This window comes from Tachyglossus aculeatus, unplaced genomic scaffold, assembly GCF_015852505.1.
Source record: "Tachyglossus aculeatus isolate mTacAcu1 unplaced genomic scaffold, mTacAcu1.pri scaffold_108_arrow_ctg1, whole genome shotgun sequence".
Classification (NCBI taxonomy): Eukaryota; Metazoa; Chordata; class Mammalia; order Monotremata; family Tachyglossidae; genus Tachyglossus; species Tachyglossus aculeatus.
In genome coordinates this window covers 1,208,313-1,230,390 of record NW_024044845.1, presented here as the reverse complement: position 1 = coordinate 1,230,390, position 22,078 = coordinate 1,208,313, and the positions used below count along the sequence as shown (strand labels likewise).

The window sequence follows — 22,078 nt, the reverse complement described above, 5'->3', positions numbered from 1 at the left end:
GCAATAAACAGAGTGTCACCCTAGTCTCCGATGGGAGATCGGAAAGGAGGCTGATGCAGTACCAGAGAGTTGATGGTGGAGACTAAATATATCCCAGCCAGGAGCCAGACACAAACTCTCCAAGATACCACAACCATGTAAAGCAGTGGGCTACAGATGGCTACATAATGGTCATAAGCCAACTCAGCTAAAAGAAAGCACTCAGCGCCAGCTAAAGGAACGAAAATGTACATCTAGGCAAAGCATCCAACGAAAGAAATGGTATTCTGGGCTGTTAATAAATTCATCCTCATTCTGGGCATGATGACTGAAGAATAACTCAGGTCGGTGAACGACAGGTTGCTGAGGAAGAAATACATGGGGGTGTGAAGTCGGTAGTGCAACTCGATGAGCACGATCATTCCCAGGTATTCCGCCAGGATGATGGCATACGTGAAGAGAAGTACAATAAAGTGAATCAGCTGCAGATCTGGAGAATCCTTCAGTCCTGTGAGATTGAAGTGAGTCTCTTATATGCCATTCCCTTCAGTCATTTTCCTCAACTTCTGAAATCTGCTGAAGAAGGAATAAAGAAAGGAGTTTTTGTATTGATATTGGACATGAAAGTCATTGAGGATTCTGGTGCATAAAGGAAAAAGTGAATTAAAAAAGTATTCCTTCTGGTGAGGTTTCTGATTAGTGTTGGGACACTTAATTATTAAAATTCCCTCCCATGATTCAGGAATGGAAAATCATATCAAATTAAGACAAAATCAATAATATCTAGGGATGCTAAGGGGATATATTACTTTAAACCCTAAAGTCTCTTTTATTTTCAAAATTAATTCGTTTCTGTTTACATCAATTTCATGCCTTTTGAATGTGAGACTTACCAGAAGCAGAGTTAATCAGGGGATCCAAATAGCTTCCTGGAAAGTTCTGTTTGGAAAGTCTCCCACTGAAGAACACTCTGTACTTCACCTCCCCTCCCCCCCCCCAATCCAAACTTCTAGACTTTGCTGGTTTATTTATCTGCATATATTTTATATAATTAAAATTATTAATCCATAAGATTAAGATAAAGATTTCATAAGGCTTCACAACTGTGATTGCATTAAACTATGTTTCAACTGTAATCTTGATAACATGACCATCTAAGGCAAAAGGAACTCTGCTTCTAAATGTTGTTTCTTTCCTAGTTGAAAAACAAATGTTTTCTTTCAGTGACTGGAAAAGTCGTAAAGGCAAAAGTCATTTTTAAAAAGATTTCAATCATTGCCTTATATATGTAGTTCATGCACCCCTCCAAGATCGAATTCCTCTGTTTCCAGGGCTCTCTGTCCCTCTCCCTCCAATCTCATTACATGCCACAAGGAGAGTTTTAATCACTACAGAACAAAGTTTTGTCTTTCTGGGTTGGATAGGTAAAACAGTCACATTTTGACTATTTATAACTTGTTAAATGCATTAGTCGTATCTGATTCCTTCTTACCTGAAACAACAGTTTTTGAAGTTGTTTGGATAGGATCTATCCATCTATCTACCTATCTTCAGTTTATTTTATTTTATTCTTCTTGCTAATGGCAGTAGAGCCTCGATTCCCCTTATACATTACACCAAACAAAAAATAAGTTCTTTTTTGTCATTCCCTGACTATTGAAAAAGGTTATGAAAGTGCCTGTTTCATATTCAGTTTTACTGAATAGTAAGACTATTTTTCTTCCTAGTTAATCTAGGAATCATTTTAATAATAAAGGGCTTTTCTATTCAAATATGAGCCAGAAGAAGCAAAAAAAAGTGGGACTGGAAGGATTCTCATTATTCCAGTTAAGTTCAAGTACTTTCAAATGTGAGGCAGTGTGGTGCAGCGGGAAAAAAAACAAAGATACCGAAATATGAAGAACCAGCTTCTAGCTCCAGCTCCGTTTCTGACCTGCTGAGTGACCTTGGGCAAGTCACTTAAGTCTCTCTATGCCTTGGTTTCCTCATATATAAAACGGGAATAGTAATATCTGACTCCACCTCATAGAAATGGTTAGGAACAAAGGTAATGTGAAAATGCCTTGGGAAAAAATTGCTCTATAAAAAATACAAAGTATTATAAGTCAATTCTTACCTCATTGGGGATGACAACTTAATTAGAAAGCATCACTAAATTCTACACATAGGAGAATTAATACTTCGGTCAAATGGAAAGATGCAGAGTGATATATTAATACAGATCCTAGTTATCAGTTTTAGGTAAGCTGAATGAGCATTGAATAATTTTAACAGTGGCAAGAAAAACCAGCAGTGACAGTATGTAGGTTTAGGAGCCCCTCTTTCATTAATCTAAGGGATTATCTATTTGTTTTTATGTAATTATTCACACAAGTTTATTTTCATTTTCACTCTGTTCAAACAACTTAATTTCATATTTCCTGAGTATATCCCCAAGTTTCTAGTACCACGATGTACATTTAAGTCGATGCTCAATAAGTAATTTCAGAGAGAGCTAAGCACATTTCAAATGGAATGACTTCTTTTCAAATGAACGGTGTGGAGTCTACCTTTTAAATACGACTGGCACAGGGAGAAAAACTGTCTTTTTGATTTGTAGGTCACACATATTTGCTCTGTCCTCCTCTTCCTTCCTTCAGAAGATGAGGTGATTTTCACTCTAGCCCCCTCCCCAGCCCCTCACTAACCTTTCAAGCAATGTTAATGAAAGATTTCCCCCAACCCCAACTCCCCCTCTCTTTAATCCATCAAACACTCACTCAAATCATGAGTTAGGGGAGATAGGGAAACTCAGAAGAGTTCAAGTCTTTAGGACATAGAGATGGATCTTTTAACTGCGGAGCTAAAGAGCTAATAGGATTTGAATGAACTGCTAAAAATAACTTTCCAAACAATTTCAGGGTTCTCTATTAATAATAATAATGATGATGGTATTTGTTAAGCACTTACTATATGTCAAGCACTGTTCTAAGCGCTGGGGCAGATAAAAGGCAATCACGTTGCCCCACGGTGGGCTCACAGTCTTAATCCCCATTTTACAGGTGAGGTAACTGAGGCACAGAGAAGTTAAGTGACTTGCCCAAGATCACACAGCAGACAAGTGCCACAGCCGGGATTAAAACCCACGACCTCTCACTCCCAAGCCCGTGCCCTTGCCACTAAGCCACACTGCTTCTCTATTACACTTTAATATGCCTAAAAATATCGTTCCTATTGAAAGTTGAGACTGCCTCAAGTGTTAGGTGCAAAGGACTCCTGGGTTTTAGTTTTATTTTATTTCATCATTTTAGACTGTGAGTTCATTGTGGATAGGGAATGAGAATACCAACTCTGTTGTATTGTATTCCCCTAAGCCCTTAGTGCAGTGCTCTGCACACAGTAAGTATTCAATAAATATGATTGACTGATTGGTTGACTATTTTGTTTTGAATTCCCTACTCATTACAATATGCTGTAGCATGCTGTATATGTTGTATCATCATTCTGATGCTATACAGAGAAGCAGCGTGGCTCAGTGGAAAGAGCACGGGCTTTGGAGTCAGGGGTCCTGGGTTCGAATCCCGGCTCTGCCAACTGTCAGCTGTGTGACTTTGGGCAAGTCACTTAACTTCTCTGGCCCTCAGTTCCCTCATCTGTAAAATGGGGGTTATGACTGTGAGCCACCCGGTGGGACAACCTGATCTTCTTGTAACCTCCCCAGTGCTTAAAACAGTGCTTTGCATATAGTAAGTGCTTAATAAATGCAATTATTATTATACATCGGGTTTATGAATGTTTAATTCTGAATCAAAAGCCTCCAATTTTCCATTCACTGTGGTATTTGCCTCTGAGAAAGTTAAGCACTTTCCTCCTCCTGTTCCTTCCCCTTTCCCCACCACCACCAGAGGTGGTGGTAGTGGTGGTGGAGGTCCCCCAGCTAGACTTCACTCCTCTAATGTTAACCTACTCACTGTACCTCGGTCTCATCTATCTCGCTCCCACTTCCTGCCTCTGGCCTGGAAAGAAAATCCTCCCTCCTCTTATCTGATAGACAATTACTCTGCCTCATTTCAAAGCCTTATTGAAGGTACATCTCTTCCTTGACTTAATCCTCTTTTCCTTTTCTTCGACTCCCTTCTGTATCACCCTGACTTCCTCTCTTTATTCATTCCCTCCTCCCAGCCCCACAGCACTTATGTACATATCTGTAATTTATTTATTCATATTAATGTCTGTCTCCCATTCTAGACTGTAAGTATGGTGTGGGCAAGGAATGTACTTCTTATATTGGACCCTCTCAAGTCCTTAGTACAGTGCTCTGCACACAGCAAGTGCTCAATAAATGTGATTGACTGACTGACTGATGGGGTGGGGAGGGGGAACACGTTTGAGATCCACACTGTGGCAGCCTAGGACCCTCTTGGCCCTGCCTATTCCCTGACAAAAATGCACTAATGCATTTCCCCAATTCACCTTCCTTCACAAAAATTCCCAGCCCCTGGTTTTGAAGTGAAGACTCCAAATATTTTGACAGTGAAGATAGGTGCATCATTCAACAACAACCCGTAAAGTGGTTGAGTCAACATAGCTCCTGCTGTGGCTAAATAGACTCCTGTGAATGCACTTCAGTCTTCCTCCCATTGGGGCATTTCACGATAAAGGCCATTGGCCACTGGACAGTTAGTTTTCCCTCTTTCCATCCAATGTTATACTATTTAACTTTAGCCTGTGTTTCTGAGTCACTGATGTATTTTCTCCATACTTATTATCTATCTGTCTTATGCTGAGTCATGCCTGACCCATAGTATAAGCCATATACTCTCCCAGAAGGCCCCACTTCCATCTGCAATCGTTCTGGTAGCATATCCATAAAGTTTTCTTGGTAAAACTATGGAAGTGGTTTACCATTGCCTCCTTCCACATAATAAATGAGTCTCTGCCCTTGACTCTCTCCCATGCCATTTCTGCCCAGCACAGGTAAGCTTTGACTTGTAACAGATTGCCTTCCACTCACTATCCACTGCCCAAGATAGGAATGGAATGGGTATGCCTCTGCTTGACTCACCCTCCGGTAGTCAAGACTGGTCGAGTACTGGAAACTCTCCAGGTGTGACCCTGAGAGGATCCATACTTATCACCTCCCCCAAACTAAGTGTTTGACCAAACTAAGGGACTGACCATGTCAGTCAATTGTGCAATCACTTGATAGTGTGGTCTAGTGGAGAGCCCAGGCCTGGAAGTTAGAAGGACATGGATTCTAATCCTGCCTCCATCACCTATCTGCTTTGTGACCTTGGGCAAGTCACTTCACTTTTATGTGCCTCAGTTACCTTATCTGCACAATCAATCAATCAATCGTATTTATTGAGTGCTTACTGTGTGCAGAGCACTGTACTAAGTACAAGTTGGCAACATATAGAGATAGTCCCTACCCAACAGTGGGCTCACAGTCTAGAAGAGTGAAAAGGAGGATGAAGACTGTGAGCCCCACATGGGAAGGCGACTATGTCCAGCCTGATTTGCTTGTATCCATGGCAGTGCTTAGTACAGTGCCTGGCACTTAACAAATGCCACGGTTATTATTATTATTCTCTTCCATAAAAAAATATCCCCCATGCTTAATTCAGTGCCTCTAAATTTAATAAATGCTTGTGATGATTGGGGCGATTCTTAAGCACCTTTGCTCTTCAGGAATTAAGTCAAATCTGGAGGACTCGGATAAGGAGACATCTGATTCAACCAGTTTAGACTAGACTGGGAAATTATTAAGGCTTAATATGAACATATTCATCTAGAAAGTAGCCTGATATAAGATTTTCTTTCTAATAGCATATAAGCAAGGGGGGCCAGAAGGTGTCCAAAGCTTATTGGAGAGATTCAAGTAGCCTATGAAGGTGTTGTGTGCTGTAATAGGCTTAATTTTGTACCACTGAGTGGAAGCAGGTCACAGGATTATTAGCCAAATGCGTTTGTGTATTTATTTCTGTTGGAAAAGTACAGAAATATGTTTGTCCAGTTAAATGTTGACATGATGAGCATTTACAAACTATAATATTTAATTATACAGCAACAAAAATACCATTTGAGAAAGAAATGGATGATGATTGCATTTAAAAGTGGTTATATGTTTTGTTTCCTTACAGTTATTATATTAATTAGACAAAAAAGCCAGGTTGACAAATGACAGTGGTCTTTCGACTTGGTATTCTCTCCCACACAGGGGCTACAAATGGTACTTGGAGGAATAGATTCTGGACTATGAGCTCAGTGTGGGCAGGGAAAGTGTCTACCAACTCTCTTATATTTTCTTCTCCCAAGTTCCAGTACAATTCTCTGCACATAGTTAACACTTGATAAATATGTTTGATTGATTGATTGGAACATAACAATGATTGCTTCTTTGTTATTTACCCAAATGGATTGTCATTCCAACATCTAATATCTCTCCTAATAATTTCTCCAGACCAAGGCCATGAATCTGTAGAAATCCTTGTTGAGCCCTCAATCACCTGTGAATTAACTTCAACTTCATTGAATATCCTTCATTTTTAATGTTTCAGTACTTTTAATGGTATTTGTTAAGCACTATGTGTCAGGCACTGAACTATGCACTAGGGTAGAAACAAGCTAATCAGTTTGAACTCCGTTCATATCCCACCTGGGGCTGGCAGTCTTAATCCCCATTTTACAGATGAGGTAACTGAGGCATAGAGAAGATAAGTGACTTTTCCAAGAACACACAGAAGACAAGTATATGATCAATAACAATGTCATATTCAACTCTGCCTTCACCCTTGACAATTTTTATCAATTTCAAACATGCTCCCTTATTAGCATTCATTTTTATATACTGAAGTGTTCTTGTTGTGAGATTATGTTCCTATAATAAGAATGCTCTAAACCCGGGGGCAGACACAAGACAATCAAGCTAACCTGCCCCACACGGGACTCACACCCTAAGAGGTAGGCAGGACAGACCCTAGATGCTGCTGGTTAGGAACAGAAATCACCCATAAATATTGGAGTCAGAGGCAGAAGATCCCTTTTGGGCTTGGGAGTCAAAAGAACCCCAGTTCTAATCCCAACTCTGCCACTTGTCTGTTGTGTGACCGTGGGCAAGTCACTTAACTTCTCTGTGCCTCAGTTACCTCATCTGTAAAATGGGGAATAAAACTGTAAACTCTACGAGGGACAGGGACTGCATCCAACCTGTTAACCTTATGTCCACCCAGCACTTAAAACATTGCTTAGCACGTAGTAAGTGCTAAACAAATTCCATTGTCATTACCATCATCATCATCATCATCATTATATCGAACACGCAGAAGAAGGTCAGGGAACTAATAAGGAGCATAGCGGTTGGAGGAAATCATCTTGAGTGGGGGCTAATCTAGAAGACAATGAATTTTACAAGAAAAGGCTTATGCAACACACCTCTGTTGCCTTCATTCATTAAGACTGTCCCCATCATTTTGTCGCATAATATGTTGTCTGCCTGAGGTCCAACTGAATGGATTTCACAGTGAAGTCATTCAAGGCCAAAGTTTTGCTTCTTGGAGTTTCTGGGCTGAAGGATGACATGAGGAGGGGACAGTGGGGAATGCCCTGGACCTCCTATTCCCCCCATTCTTGGATCTTCCTATTGGAGGTTTGGGAGATGCTGGGTCCTTCTGAACAGCCCTGGACACAAGGCTGAGGAGATGGGGGCTCTGACCTGAGGGTCCTTGCTGGTGTTCTCCTTTCAAGGACCGGATGAAGTGATGAGGCTGCCAAGGCTCCCCGCTGCTTTGAGCCAGGGGAGATCAGCAGGGTGGGAGCTGGTCCTAAGGTCGTTTTAACCCTGCTTGGGCCACCCTGGAGGGACCAGAGGTAGCACCTGGAGCTGCTGGTGGAGGCGGAACCCAGACCAAACCAGCAGGAGCTCCAGAAGAGACCGACAGAGAGAAGGCTTGCGGTGAGTACCAGAGGGAGGGAGGAGGCTAAACAGAGAGTCTGGGCTTGAAGTCCTGGACCAGAGTCCTCTTCCCATGTCTCCTCCATGTCGAAGACAGAACTCCTTGTCTTCCCTCCCAAACCTTGCCCTCTCCCTGACTTTCCCATCTCTGTTGACGGCACTACCATCCTTCCCGTCTCACAAGCCCGCAACTGTGGTGTCATCCTCGACTCCGCTCTCTCATTCACCCCTCACATCCAAGCCGTCACCAAAACCAGCCGGTCTCAGCTCTGCAACATTGCCAAGATCCGCCCTTTCCTCTCCATCCATACCGCTACCCTGCTTATTCAAGCTCTCATCCTATCCCGTCTGGACTACTGCATCAGCCTTCTCTCTGATCTCCCATCCTCGTGTCTCTCTCCACTTCAATCCATACTTCATGCTGCTGCCCGGATTATCTTTGTCCAGAAACGCTCTGGGCATATTACTCCCCTCCTCAAAAATCTCCAGTGGCTACCAATCTATCTGCGCATCAGGCAGAAACTCCTCACCCTGGGCTTCAAGGCTCTCCATCACCTCGCCCCCTCCTACCTCACCTCCCTTCTCTCCTTCTACAGCCCAGCCCGCACCCTCCGCTCATCCGCCGCTAATCTCCTCACCGTACCTCGTTCTCGCCTGTCCCGCCATCGACCCCCGGCCCACGTCATCCCCCGGGCCTGGAATGCCCTCCCTCTGCCCTTCCGCCAAGCTAGCTCTCTTCCTCCGTTCAAGGCCCTACTCAGAGCTCAGCTCCTCCAGGAGGCCTTCCCAGACTGAGCCCCTTCCTTCGTCTCCCTCTCCATCTCCCCCATTTTACCTCCTTCCCTTCCCCACAGCACCTGTATATATGTTTGTACATATATATTACTCTATTTATTTATTTATTTATTTTACTTGTACATATCTATTCTATTTATTTTATTTTGTTAGTATGTTTGGTTTTGTTCTCTGTCTCCCCCTTTTAGACTGTGAGCCCACTGCTGGGTAGGGACTGTCTCTATATGTTGCCAATTTGTACTTCCCAAGCGCTTAGTACAGTACTCTGCACATAGTAAGCGCTCAATAAAGACGATTGATGATGATGGTGATGACTTCCCCTTCGTTCTCCAGCTAGTGACGTCTGCCTGTTGTCCTGCTTCCAGCCACCTCATTATAGGATACAGATGAATCACTCTGCTCATAACATTTTTCACCTCTTTACTTCTCAGGCTGTAGATAAGGGTGTTCAACATGGGGACCACAATGGTGTAAAAAACAGAAGCCACCAGGTCCTTACCCAGGGAGTAAGATTTACTTGGCTTTAGGTATGTAAAGATTTAGAATCCCATAGAAGATGGTGACTCCTGTGAGGTGGGAAGCACAGGTGGAGAAAGCTTTTTTTTCTTCTCACAGTGGAGTTGATCTTCAAAATGGCAGAGATAATCACCATGTAAGAGACTGTAATCATTATCTGAGACTTTGCAAGGGTGGAGCCAGCTAAGATAAAGATCATCATTTCTGTGTTGTGTGTGCCAGTGCAGGACAAAACTAAGATTGGTGAGGTATCACAGAAAAAATGTTGAATTACATTTGAGTTGCAAAATAGCAGCTTAGCTATGAACAGAAGAACTATCAGGGAGCTTGTAAAAGCAACTCCATGTGACCCAACAATAAGCCACATGATGCATACTCTTGTGGACATAACAGAGGAATAAAGTAGTGGGTTACAGATAGCTACATAACAATCATATGCCATTGCAGAGAGGAGAAAGCATTCTGTTCCTGCTAAAGAAATGAAAAAATACTTTTGGGCAAAGCAGCCAATGAATGAGATTTTCTTTCTGGATGTTAATACAGTCTCCAATGTTTTAGGAGTAATGGCTGTGGTGTAACTCAGATCAACAAAAGACAAACCACACAGGAAAAAGTACATGTGTCTGTGAACCTGGGAGTCTTTCTGGATTATCAGGATCAACCCTTCTTCCCCACCACAGAAATCATATAGATAGAAAGAAATACCATGAAAAGGACCAGTTGGGCTCTTGGAGAATCTGTCAGGCCCATGAGAATGAAGTCGGTCATTCCAGTAACTTTTCCTGCAGTCAATGGCTTCAGCATCTCTCCTCTACTGAGAAATGAATATTGAAATTCAGGAGGAAAATATTCCTACAGTTTGGGGGATATTAGGAGAATTAATAAAGAAACATACTTAGGGAAGGATACTGCTACTTGGTCACATTTGGTTCGTTATCTGTGCTTGGATATAGAGGGAAGTCAGAGAATCCCAAGTTTTCCCTTTCAGACAACAGTGATGGGAGAAGTTTATGTTCACTTTGAATGAAGAAAGCTTACGATCCTGCAGAATCAATGAACAACTACATAGAATTAAAACGATGTTGCAATAACTTAATTTTCTCTCAGCTATTCCCACAGTTCTGATAATTTAGGGAGTTCAGCACCTACAAAGGGATTCTGTGTGTGTGTGTGTGTGTGTGTGTGTGTGTGTGTGTGTGTGTGTGTGTGTGTTTATGCTTGGGTGTAAAGGGGACAGAAGATGGCCATGGGAGTAAGCATGGCCTAGTGGACTGAGCACGGACATGGGAGTCAGAAGGACCTGAGTTCTAATCCTGGCTCCATTACTCGCCTGCTGTGTGATCTTGGGTAAGTATCTTAAATTCTCTGTACCTCAGTTACTTTAGCTGTAAAATGGAGATAAAGACTGTGAGCCCCATGTGGAACAGGAACTGTGTCCAACCTGATTACCTTGTATATACCCCAGCTTAGAACAGTGTTTGACATATAGTATTAAACAAATATTATTATTATTATTACCCACCCTGTGAACGCCTACTCTTGCAAAAGGATTAGAATGTGATTCTTCCCCCTATTTCCTCTTCTGACTTTTTCTGGTTTCTCATTTTTCAACAGATTTCAACCTATGTTATAAAAATGATAATTATTTATTAAGCATTTGCTATGTTCCAAGTGCTGGGGTGGATGCAATAGAATTGGATGGGACCCAGTCCATGTCCCACATGAGGCTCACAGTCCAAGCTGGAGGGAAGACAGGTATTTCATCCCCATTTTACAGATGGGAAAATTCATGCATAGAGAAGTTAATTAACTCTCCCAAGTTCACAAGGCAACAAGTGATGAAGCAGGGATTGGAACCTCTGTCTACTAACATTCAGTCCAATGCTGTTATCTCTAGATGGCTAGCCTCAGGTATATAGGAAACACCTCAAGCATGAGTTTAAGAGAGTGGAGAGTATGCCCCAAAGAATCCTGGGAAGGCCATCTATCCAGCCCTGACACCATATTGTCACTGATTCCTTGCTATTTTGAGGCCCGGTTACAGGAATTCCACACAAGTGCTGAATGCAATCTCTATCTTCGATGAATGCAGGCTGACGTTACATCCCTACTCTCCCTTCTCAAGTCTCAACACAACATCCATTATGAGAGCAGAGCCAGAGGGATCTATCTCCTGTAGATATGTACATATCTTTAAATTATATATAACGAATCATTTATTTATACTAATGTATGTCTCCCATTCTAGACTGTAGGCTCATTGTGGGCAGGCTATGTCTCCACCAACACAGTTGAATTATACTCTCCCAAGCACTTAATATAGTGCTCTATACATAGTGAGCTCTCAATAAATACCATTGATAATGATGATGATCATGCAAGTTGTATTATTGTAAACTCTGAAGTTCACTCTGGAAATTTCAGTTGAGCCTTTAAAAAAATGACTTCATTTATAAATCACACATATGGCTTTAACTTGCAAAAATCTCTTCAGTGAAGCTGATTTATTTTTCCTTCTTCCTCAAATTTTCAATTTGCTGAAGTCAAATTTGTTCTTGTGTTTAAATGAATCAGAGAGGATATATTATGAAGAAACTTTGAGGGGTTTAACTTTAATTTAGATTTTGAATGTTTACAAGCCTCCAAGATCCTAGTTATTATGGAAACTTTCCAGGACACCAATATACAATCATACAGCTTTTACTACAAAATTGTAACTAGACAAAGACATAATCACTTACCCTTTGTAGTGGTTGCCAATTCTGATTAGGCGATATGACAGAGTTAAGGAAAGGGTCTACTTGAAATTCCAACTCTCCTTACTCAATGGGATCGTTCCAAAAGGAGAATGAGTATAAAAAATGCCATATATTAAAGGAAATTTTGTTGTTCTTTAAAAAGAGAAGGACGACTTCAGAAGGTGTTTTTAAGTCTACTCATTACGATATAATATCGGATTGTTGCCTATTTGTGAGCATTGAATTATCATTGTGGGGTTAAAGAAAATGCATCCCTCCAAGAATCAGGTTATTCAGAGGAAGTTGATAACTTTCCCCAAGAAACCTCTCTCTACTAGTTTGCCATTGCAGATTTTCCTTCACTACAAAATGGATTTAGTTCCCAAGAAATATCAGAGCCCTCTGATTTAAATCTTTTCTCATCTGATTTAATTTCAGTCATAAATTTTTCATGTGTTTTCCTATCCTCTATCCCTGGGCAAAGAAAATATTCAGATCAAATCCAGAAAAGCACTAGCCATTTCCAAGAAAAGATCACACCAGCACTATTTATAGGGATTCTGGGCAGTGTCAGATTTTGATTTGTTCAACACAGTGCTGACAGCCTCTCCCCCGCTTGAACCTCAGAGCATCTCTCCACCAGAAAGTTAACCAAACAATCCTTGTTTCTCTTTTGGGAGGAAGGGATTAAATTGGTCACACGGGTCATTTTCAAAGTGAGGTTATGAGAGAGTTTTTTAAAGACAAAAGTTCAGAGCAAGATAAACCCAAGAGCACTCTGTTTCTCCATAATGTGTGATTTCTCTAAGTGTTCTGAATAGGACACTATTGGGAAATTTGGTGATGGTTTTCAGATACATTAATCAATTTAGAGAAAATGTGATCTATTGGATGAAATAGATAAACCCCAGGTGTGGCAACAGGCTTGAGATATAAACTATCATGTGAATGTTCTTTGATGTAAAGTTCTATAAGCTTGTAATCTCTGCATTACAGCAGAAATGAAGGTTTTTATTTTTTCATGATATTTGTTAAGAATTTACTATCTGCCAGGCACTGTACTGAGTGCAGAGGTGGATATAAGCTACAAGTTAATTAGGTTGGACACAGTCCCTGTCCCATTTGGGACTCACAGTTTTCATCACAATTTTACAGATGAGGTAACTGAAGCAGAGAAGTAAAATGACTTGCCCAGGGTCACATAGCACACAAGTGGCAGAGCCGGGATTAGGACCCACGTCCTTCTAACCCCTGGCCTGTGCTCTAGCCACATGGCTGTGCTGCTTCTCATGGTTTGCATGACTGACCTTGATTCCTTTCTTTCAAAATCGGCCCTGTAAATGGTCTTCAATTAACCACGCAAGGGCTTTTTTGATTTTGTAAATCATGAAGACCTGGGAGTCATCCTTCTCAATTTGGCTTTCCCAAATTTGTTATCAATCATATGGTCACACTCTGTTGGAACGGCAGTCAGAGTTCTGGATAAAAGCTGTTTAAGGATACCCTTTGCTGTCACAAATAGCGTTAACTATTGCACCAATGCTTTTCACCATAATGTTCACAGTGTTGCTGACTGACACTTACTAAGTGTGGAATTTGGAAGCTACATACAGAATTTCCTAGGAGGTGGACTCCTGAATTTGCAGGGCCTTTATGCAAAGACATTGATTGCAAAGACTCTCATTGATGAAACTCTGAATGCTCTGGGCTGACAGCCTGAAAAAGACTGACATCATACTTCAATCAAGGTCCAGTTTCCTAACTTCTGCTCGAAATGCTATCCATTGATGGCGGGCAGCTTAATTCTGCTCCCTGAGGTGCAGGCTTTCACCAAATGCTGTTCAGAGTGGCCAAGTGAAAAGAGCATAAGAGCCTGAGAATCAGACAACGTTCTAATCACAGTTCTGCCACTTGCTTGCTGTGTACGTGTCTGCAGTGTGACCTTGGGCAAGTCACTTCACTTCTCTGGGCCTCAGCTACCTCATCTGGAAAATGGGGAGTGAGATGTGAGCCCCAACTGGGACAGAGATGGTGTCCAACCCGACTTGCTTGTATCCACCTCAGCGCTTAGTACAGTACCTGGAACATAATAAGAGCTTAGCACATACTACCCCATCTCGGGGTCACATCTGGAGAGTTTCCACTACTCTACCAGTCTCAACTATGGGAGGGAGTGTCAAGTAGAGCTATATCCATTCCATTCCTAGCTTGGGCAATGGCTAGTGAGTGGAAGACGATCTGCTACAAGTCAAATCTCACTGTGCTGGGTAGCAGCGGCATAGGAGAGAGTTGAGAGCAGAGACTCGAGTTTACTGCATGGAAGGAGGCAATGTTAAACAACTTCTGGATTTTTACCAAGAAAACTCTATGGATCCACCAGAACGATTGTAGATGGAGGTGGGTCATTCTGGGAGAGAGGTGTCCATGGCGTCGCTAAGGGTCAGAGATGACTCGACAGCATAAGACAAGACAATCACATACCACAATTATTATTATTATTACCTTACATTGTAAACTCCTTGAGGGACAGGATCTTGTCTATGAACTAGATTGAACTGTACTCTTCCAAGCACTTAGTAGAGTGCTCTACACACAGTAAGCACTTAATAAATATCATTGATTAACTTCTCTATGTCTGTTTCCTCATTCGTAAAATGGGGATCCAATAACGATTCTCCCCCACTCTTAGAATGTGAGTTCCACAGGGGACAGGGGCAGGGTTTGACCTGAATACCTTGTATCTACTCCAGCACTTAGCACAGTGCTTAACAATAATAAGAATAATAATGGTGTTTGCTATTATTATTATCATTATTATTACCATCTATCTACCCTAGTGCTTAGTACAGTCTTGGTCCAACGTAAGTGCTTAACAAATACGCAGCTATCATTATTGATGGCAATGTTTCTAGATGCATAGGATTGACCTGTTCAACATTTGGAGTGTTGCACTTGGAATTGCAACCTTCATTCATGCATCCTCAGCCCAACAGCACTTATATGCATAGCTGTAATTTGTTTATTCATATTAATGTCTGTCTCTTCCTGTAGAATGTAAGCTCGTTGTGAGCAGGGAACGTATCTACCAATTCTGTTATATCGTAGTCACCCAAGCACTTAGTATAGTGCTCTGCATACAGTAAGTGCTCAATAAATACTATTGATTGATTGAATGATTGATTGGAACATTAGCTCTGGAAAGAAAGGGATGCCAGCAAAGATGTGATATCTGAGGTGCTATTGTCAACACAATATTGTTGGACTGTAAACTCCTCTAGACTTTAAGCTCACTGTGGGCAGGGAATGTGTCTGTTTATTGTTACATTGCACTCTCCCAAGCACTTAGTACAGGGCTCTGCACACACTAAGTGCTTAATAAATACAACTGAATGATTCAATCAATAAGACTATGAAAAGGGGACACCACCTGGACAGTATATACAGCGACTTCATCAATTCTGTTTGCACTGAGGCAAATTACCAGCAGAGACTGACAAGAACACATCCCACACTCCAATTTCCGACACTGTTGTGGAATCATAAGTGGCCAAATAGTCCATATTCAAAACAAACTATGTATAGAGAAGTAGCAAGCTCTCCAAAGCAGGAGAGATTTTCCAAGCAGAAGAATTTAATGATTACAGGAGGGTGGTTCAATTCAATATTTGTTTAGCATTCTGGGACAGATGTCCCTGTAGAAATGATTTTTCTCTTCACTGCTCTCAGAAGAGCATTTTTATTATCTTTCTTCTTCAGGCTGTAGAGCAAAGGATTCAGGATGGGAATGACTTCACTGTAAACCACAGAAGCTCCTTAATCATCTGGCAGGTAAGTGATATTATCTGGGTGTGGGTACGTGAAGAAACAGGGTCCCTTACAATACTTTCACCCCCTGAGTGGGAGGTGAAAGTGAAAAAACTTTATGTTGGGCATCAGTGGAAGAGATTGTTCGGAAGGCAGAGACAGTAGAGCTATAAGAGATGGAGAAGATATTAGTTAAGCCCTATTTTTCCATTGTATTCATTCATTCACTCAGTCGTATTTATCAAGTGCTTACTGCATGCAGAGCACTGTACTGAGTGGTTGGAAACTACAATTCAGCAACAAACAGAGAAAGTCACTGCCCAACAATGGGCTCACAGTCTAGAAGGGAGGAAAATGACATCAAAACAAGTAAACAGGCAACAATATCATCAATACAAATAAATAGATTTATAGATATATATGCATCATTACTGAAATAAATAGAATAATAAATATGTACATATACAAGTATGTACAAGTGCTGTGGGGTGGGGGGGGCGTAGAGGAGAAGGAGAAAGTCAGGGTGATGGGGAGGGGAGGAGACGCAGAGGAAAAGGGGGCCTTAGTCTGGGAGGATCTTAGGCTCTTTGTAGGCTCTTAAGTACGGTTGTGTCAAGAGTGTGATGATTTCATAGCAGAAGTGATGAATAGCAAAGTAAGAGAGCATTAGCCTACTGAGATTAAGGAGTTGGTGAATTCGATTCGGTGAGATGGGGTTCAGCCATTTGGGACACAATGCCTGGAAAAAGCAGTGGGCTACAGATGGCTCGCCTCTCAGGGTCACACCTGGAGAGTTTCCAGTACTCTACCAGTCTTGACTATGGGAGGGAGAGTCAAACAGAGGCATATCCATTCCATTACTAGCTTGGGCAGTGGCTAGCGAGTGGAAGGCAATCTGCTACAAGTCAAAACTTACCTGTACTGGGAAGGAGAGGCATGGGAGGAGAGTTGAGAGTGGAGACTCAGGTTTACTGCACGGAAGTAGGCAGAGGTAAATCGCATCCGTATTTTTACCAGGCAAACCCTATGGATATACTACCAGAACGATTGCAGGTGGAGGTAGGGTGTTCTGTGAGAGATGTGTCCCTGGCGTCGTTATGGGTCGGACATGACTTGACAGCATAAGACAACAATGAATGGCTACACAACAGTCAGAGCACATCGAGTCCAGGAGGAAGCACTCGTTACAGACTAAGCCAAGAGTTAAGTACTTATGGCCAAAAAACCCAGTGTAGACAATGGTTTTCTATTTGAATAAGAAACTGATTAGGGTCTGGACAATGGTAGAGGAAACAAGGATATTGATGAATGCCAAGTTGCTGATTGTAAGTGCCTTGTAACCAGAGAACGGGTCACTTCTTTATTCTATATTTTCCAAAGGCCTCATACAGTGCACCTCACCATGTGGGCCCTCAATAAGTGCTACCTCAGAAGCAGTGTGATTTAGTGGAAAGAGTTCGGACTTGGGAGTCAGAGGTATTGGGTTCTAATCCCAGCTCTGTCACTAGTCAGCTGTGTGACTTTGGGCAAGTCACTTAACTTCTCTGTGCCTCAGTTACCTCATCTGTAAAATGAGGATGAAGACTGTGAGCCTCAGTTGGTACAACCTGATTACTTTGTATCTACTTAGAACACTGCTTGGCAAATAGTAAGCACCTAACAAAAACTATTATTATTATACCAGTCCTCCTCCTCCTCCTCCTTCTCCGCCTTTTCCTCCTTCTCCTCCTTCTCCTCGTCCTCCTCATTATGCTTGTTCTCCTTTCCTCCTCACCCCATTCCCTCTCATCTTATGAAATCTCTCACTCCGTCCCTCCTCCCCTCCTTAACTTCCATCTTCAACCGCTCACTCTCCCCTGGTTCCTTGCCCTCTGCCTTCAAACATGCCCACGTCTCTCCCATCCTAAAAAACCCTCTCTTGACCCCACCTCACCTTCTAGTTATCACCCTATCTCCATCCTACCATTCCTTTCCAAACTCCTTGAACGAGTCGTCTACATGCGCTGCCTCGAATTCCTCAATGCCAACTCTCTCCTCGACTCCCTCCAATCTGGCATCCGTCCCCTACGTTCCACGGAAACTGCCCTCTCAAAGGTCACCAATGACCTCCTGCTTGCCAGATCCAACGGCTCCTACCCTATCCTAATGCTCCTCGACCTTTCAGCTGCCTTTGACACTGTGGACCACCCCCTTCTCCTCAACACGCTATCCAACCTTGGCTTCACAGACTCTGTCATATCCTGGTTTTCCTCTTATCTCTTCGGCTGTTCATTCTCAGTTTCTTTTAAGGGTTCCTCCTCCCCGTCCCATCCCCTTACTGTAGGGGTTCCTCAAGGGTCAGTTCTTGGTCCCCTTCTGTTCTCTATCTACACTCACTCCCTTGGTGACCTCATTTGCTCCCACGGCTTCAACTATCATCTCTACGCTGATGACACCCAAATCTACATCTCTGCCCCTGCTCTCGCTCTCTCCCTTCTGGCTCGTGTCTCCTCCTGCCTTCAAGACATCTCCATGTGGATGTCTGCCCGCCATTTAAAACTCAATATGTCCAAGACTGAACTCCTTATCTTCCCTCCCAAACCCTGCCCTCTCCCTGACTTTCCCATCACTGTGGATGGCACTACCGTCCTTCCCGTCTCACAAGCCCGCAACCTTGGTTTTGTCCTCGACTCTGCCCTCTCGTACACCCCTCACATCCAATCTGCCACCCAAACCTGCCAGTCTCACCTATGCATCATCGCCAAGATCCGCCCTTTCCTCTCCATCCAAACTGCTACCCTGTTGGTTCAATCTCTCATCCTATCCCGACTGGTTTACTGTATTAACCTCCTCTCTGATCTCCCATCCTCCTGTCTCTCCCCACTTCAATCTATACTTCATGCTGCTGCCCAGATCATCGTTATGCAGAAATGCTCTGGGCATGTTACTCCCCTCCTCAAAAATCTCCAGTAGCTACCAATCAACCTACGCATCACGCAAGGACTTCTCGCTCTCGGCTTCAAGGCTCTCCACCACCTCGCCCCCTCCTACCTCACCTCCCTTCTTTCCTTCTACAGCCCAGCCCACACCCTCTGCTCCTCTGCCGCTAACTTCCTCACTGTGCCTCATTCTCGCCTGTCCCGCCGTCGACCCCTGGCCCACGTCCTCCCCCTGGCCTGGAATGCCCTCCCTCTGCACAACGGCCAAGCTAGCTCTCTTCCTCCTTTCAAAGCCCTACTGAGAGCTCGCCTCCTCCAGGAGGCCTTCCCAGACTGAGTCCCCTCCTTCCTGTCCCCCCTCCTCCTCTTCCCCATCCCGTCGCCTTACCTCCTTCCCCTCCCCACAGCACCTGCTCATATGTTTGTACATATTTATTATTCTATTTATATCTGTACCTATTTACTATTCTATTTATTTTATTTTGTTAATATGTTTTGTTTTCTTGTCTGTCTCCCCCTTCTAGACTGTGAGCCTGCTGTTGGGTAGGGACCATCTCTATATGTTGCCAATTTGTACTTCCCAAGGGCTTAGTACAGTGTGCTCTGCACATAGTAAGCGCTCCAGAAATACGATTGAATGAATGAATGAATGAATCCTGCTTTTCCTCTCCTCCTCCTCCTCCTCCTCCTCCTCATGTCCTACCGCTGCTGAGGAAAAGGTGCATGAACTTATGAAGATGTGAATCGGTTCTGATTATGATGATCACTACGTGACTCTCCACAATTTTAAAAAGATGAATAGAAGCATTCTAAAGAGGATGCCTTGCAGTTCAGATTGTTTTTCAAATCCCGAGAGAGAGAATGTTTCAGCATCAGTCACAATTTCCCCATTCATGGATCTCTATTCAATTTTATGCCTAATCTTCTGAATGAAGAAAGGCCAGGGGAAAATTGTAATGCAATTCCCAGAAAGGAACTCTTAAAAACACATCTGCTACGATAAAAGAAAATGCAGCGATAAGTACCTTACTAACAACATTGAGGAGAGAATAGCTATGTCTGCAGGTCTCTAATCCCTTTTTGTGGCTTTTTAGGCCAGTGGATACTGAAGGGGGGGTTTTGGAAGTGCAGTGACATTTTCACCTATGGAGGTTCCTATCTGTTGCCAAGCCAGCTGCATTGCAGATTCACACTACCTGCTGCCATTTTAAAAATTGCTAATAATTCTATGGATGCCAATTAAAATGTTTAAAGCCCAATTATCTCCTTAGGATAATGCAGAATAAAAAATGAAGTAGGCTCCAGTGGAAGGAAAATAGGCCTGAAAGTCAGGAGAACTACGTTCTATTTCCATCCCCCTGCTACTGACTTCCTCTGGCTAATGAATATGACAATACCCATTCCCTTCTTGGGGGATTATAAGAATAAAATCGAGAGAATTATGGCCTAGTAAAACGAGAAAAGGTCTGAAAGTCAGAGGACATGTGTTCTAATCCAGACTCTGCTGCTTATCTACCATGTGATGTTGGGCAAGTAAGTTAACTTCTCTGTATTTCTGTTTCCTCATCTGTAAAATGGGGAGTCAGTCCTACGCACTCCTCCTTAGAATATGAATCCCACATTGGATAGCAGGGACTGTATCCAACCTGATTATCTTGTATCTAGCCCTGTGCTTCTTACAGTGCTTGACACAAAGTAAGCGCTTAACAAGAGTCATAAAAAAAAGAAAATGTAATGTCAAACCCAAGGCCTTGGGGAGTTGATATTAAGTGTAATTTGGCTAGCTCAGGGTGATGTAGTGTAAATTGATTAAAAATATCTTCACCCCTGCTTTGTATTAAAATATCTAGGTGATTCTATCCAAATGATCAGGCTGATTGTATAACAATTTGTGTTTTGTAGACTTGGCCCAGTGGTGTTAAACTGAGCATGTCACCCTCCCCCAGTGGCTTCTCAGAGATTCTCTTTGGAGCTGAGTTTAGTGCAGTTATTCATTTATTTTGGTATTTGACAAGAGCATACTATGTGTTTGACACTGTACTAAGTTCTGGGGTAGACATAAGCTAAATCAGGTTGGACACAGTCAATATCCCACATGGGGCTCACAGTCTAAATCCTCATTTTCCAGGTGAGGTAACTGAGACTCAGAGAAGTTAACTGAGACTCAGAGAAGTGAAATGACTTGCCTAAGGTCACGCAGCAGAGAAGTAGCAGAACCAGGATAAGAACCTAGGTCCTTCTGGTCCCTGCTCTATCCACTAGGCAGCACTGCTTGTGTTGCTGAAAAGGTTTCCTGAATTCTAGGAGCCAGTTGCTGCAGACAGTGCAGCATGGCATTCTGCAAATCTGGAAAGACCTGGCTCTGTTGCAACAGAAGAAAAAGTGTTAGGTACCGCCAGCAAACTAGGGTTGACAGCTAGGAGGGTTCTCCAGGGAACCTTGTTGGGTGACTGCCAGAGTTACTTATGGCCTGGCTGTTAGTGGTCTAGATCACAACACTAAATCATACATTTACAAATCTATAATCTTTGAAGATTCCAGACATAGAATTTGCTCAGTTAAAAAATTGGTTGTTGGAATGTCATGAAGAACATAACAGAAACTCTACTGTCACCTTATTTTAGTTTGTCTAAGGACCTAGGGCAAATCCCTTAACTTCTCTATGCCTCAGTTATCTCATCCGTAAAATGGGGATTAAATCCTCCAGTCCTCCTCCTTTCAAATTAGACCGTGAACCCTATGTGGGACAAGGACTGGGTTCAACCTGATAAATTGAGTATCTACCCCATCTCTTAGAACAGTGCTTGACAGAGAGTAAGCACTTAACAAATGGCATTCAAAAACATGAAATTGTGGAAATGATGTTTTTTGGTGTCTTGGTAGGCCTTTTATTTCCTGTAGAGTGGAAACCAGGGCCTGTTTTCAGTGATTGGTTAGCAATGACTATTTTATATTTCCACCCGGGAAATCATCATAGATGAAATCAGTCAATCAGTCATTGAAATGTATTGAGCACTTACTGTGCACACAGTGCTATATTAAGCACTTGAGAGAATATAAAACTACAGAGTTGGTAGACATGATCCCTGCCCACCAGGAGCTTTTAGTCAAGAACTTACAGTCTGGAGAGGGAGAAAGACATTAAAATGAATAATGGATCTGTATGCAAGTTATGTGGGGCTAAGGATTGGGTGAATATCGAGTGCTTAAAGGGACCAGATCCAAATGCATAGGTTACACAGAAGGGAGAGGAAGTAGGGGAACCAAAGAACTTGGGGGTCAAAAGAGGAAACTGGAGACAAAATGTTCTGGCTGCATTAATTTGTTCTAGTCCTTGGAGTTGTTTCCTTTTTCCAGAGCACAGGCTAGGATGTCAGAGGTCATGGGCTCTAATC

At 42.6% G+C, this 22,078-nt stretch overlaps 3 non-coding genes and 1 pseudogene across 3 annotated transcripts; 2 read left to right on the top strand and 2 right to left on the bottom strand.

Moving 5' to 3' along the window:
• Positions 1-20: 20 nt before the first annotated feature.
• Positions 21-13,514, bottom strand: LOC119922552 (annotated as a pseudogene).
• Positions 4,946-5,083, bottom strand: LOC119922583. Its single transcript, XR_005448671.1, has one exon. It is a non-coding gene; the product is annotated as a small nucleolar RNA SNORA7 (small nucleolar RNA).
• A 558-nt stretch (positions 13,515-14,072) lies between the features above and the next one.
• Positions 14,073-14,210, top strand: LOC119922581. The gene has a single exon (XR_005448669.1). It is a non-coding gene; the product is annotated as a small nucleolar RNA SNORA7 (small nucleolar RNA).
• Positions 14,211-16,533: 2,323 nt separating this feature from the next.
• LOC119922574 lies at positions 16,534-16,671 on the top strand. Its single transcript, XR_005448662.1, has one exon. It is a non-coding gene; the product is annotated as a small nucleolar RNA SNORA7 (small nucleolar RNA).
• Positions 16,672-22,078: the final 5,407 nt, after the last annotated feature.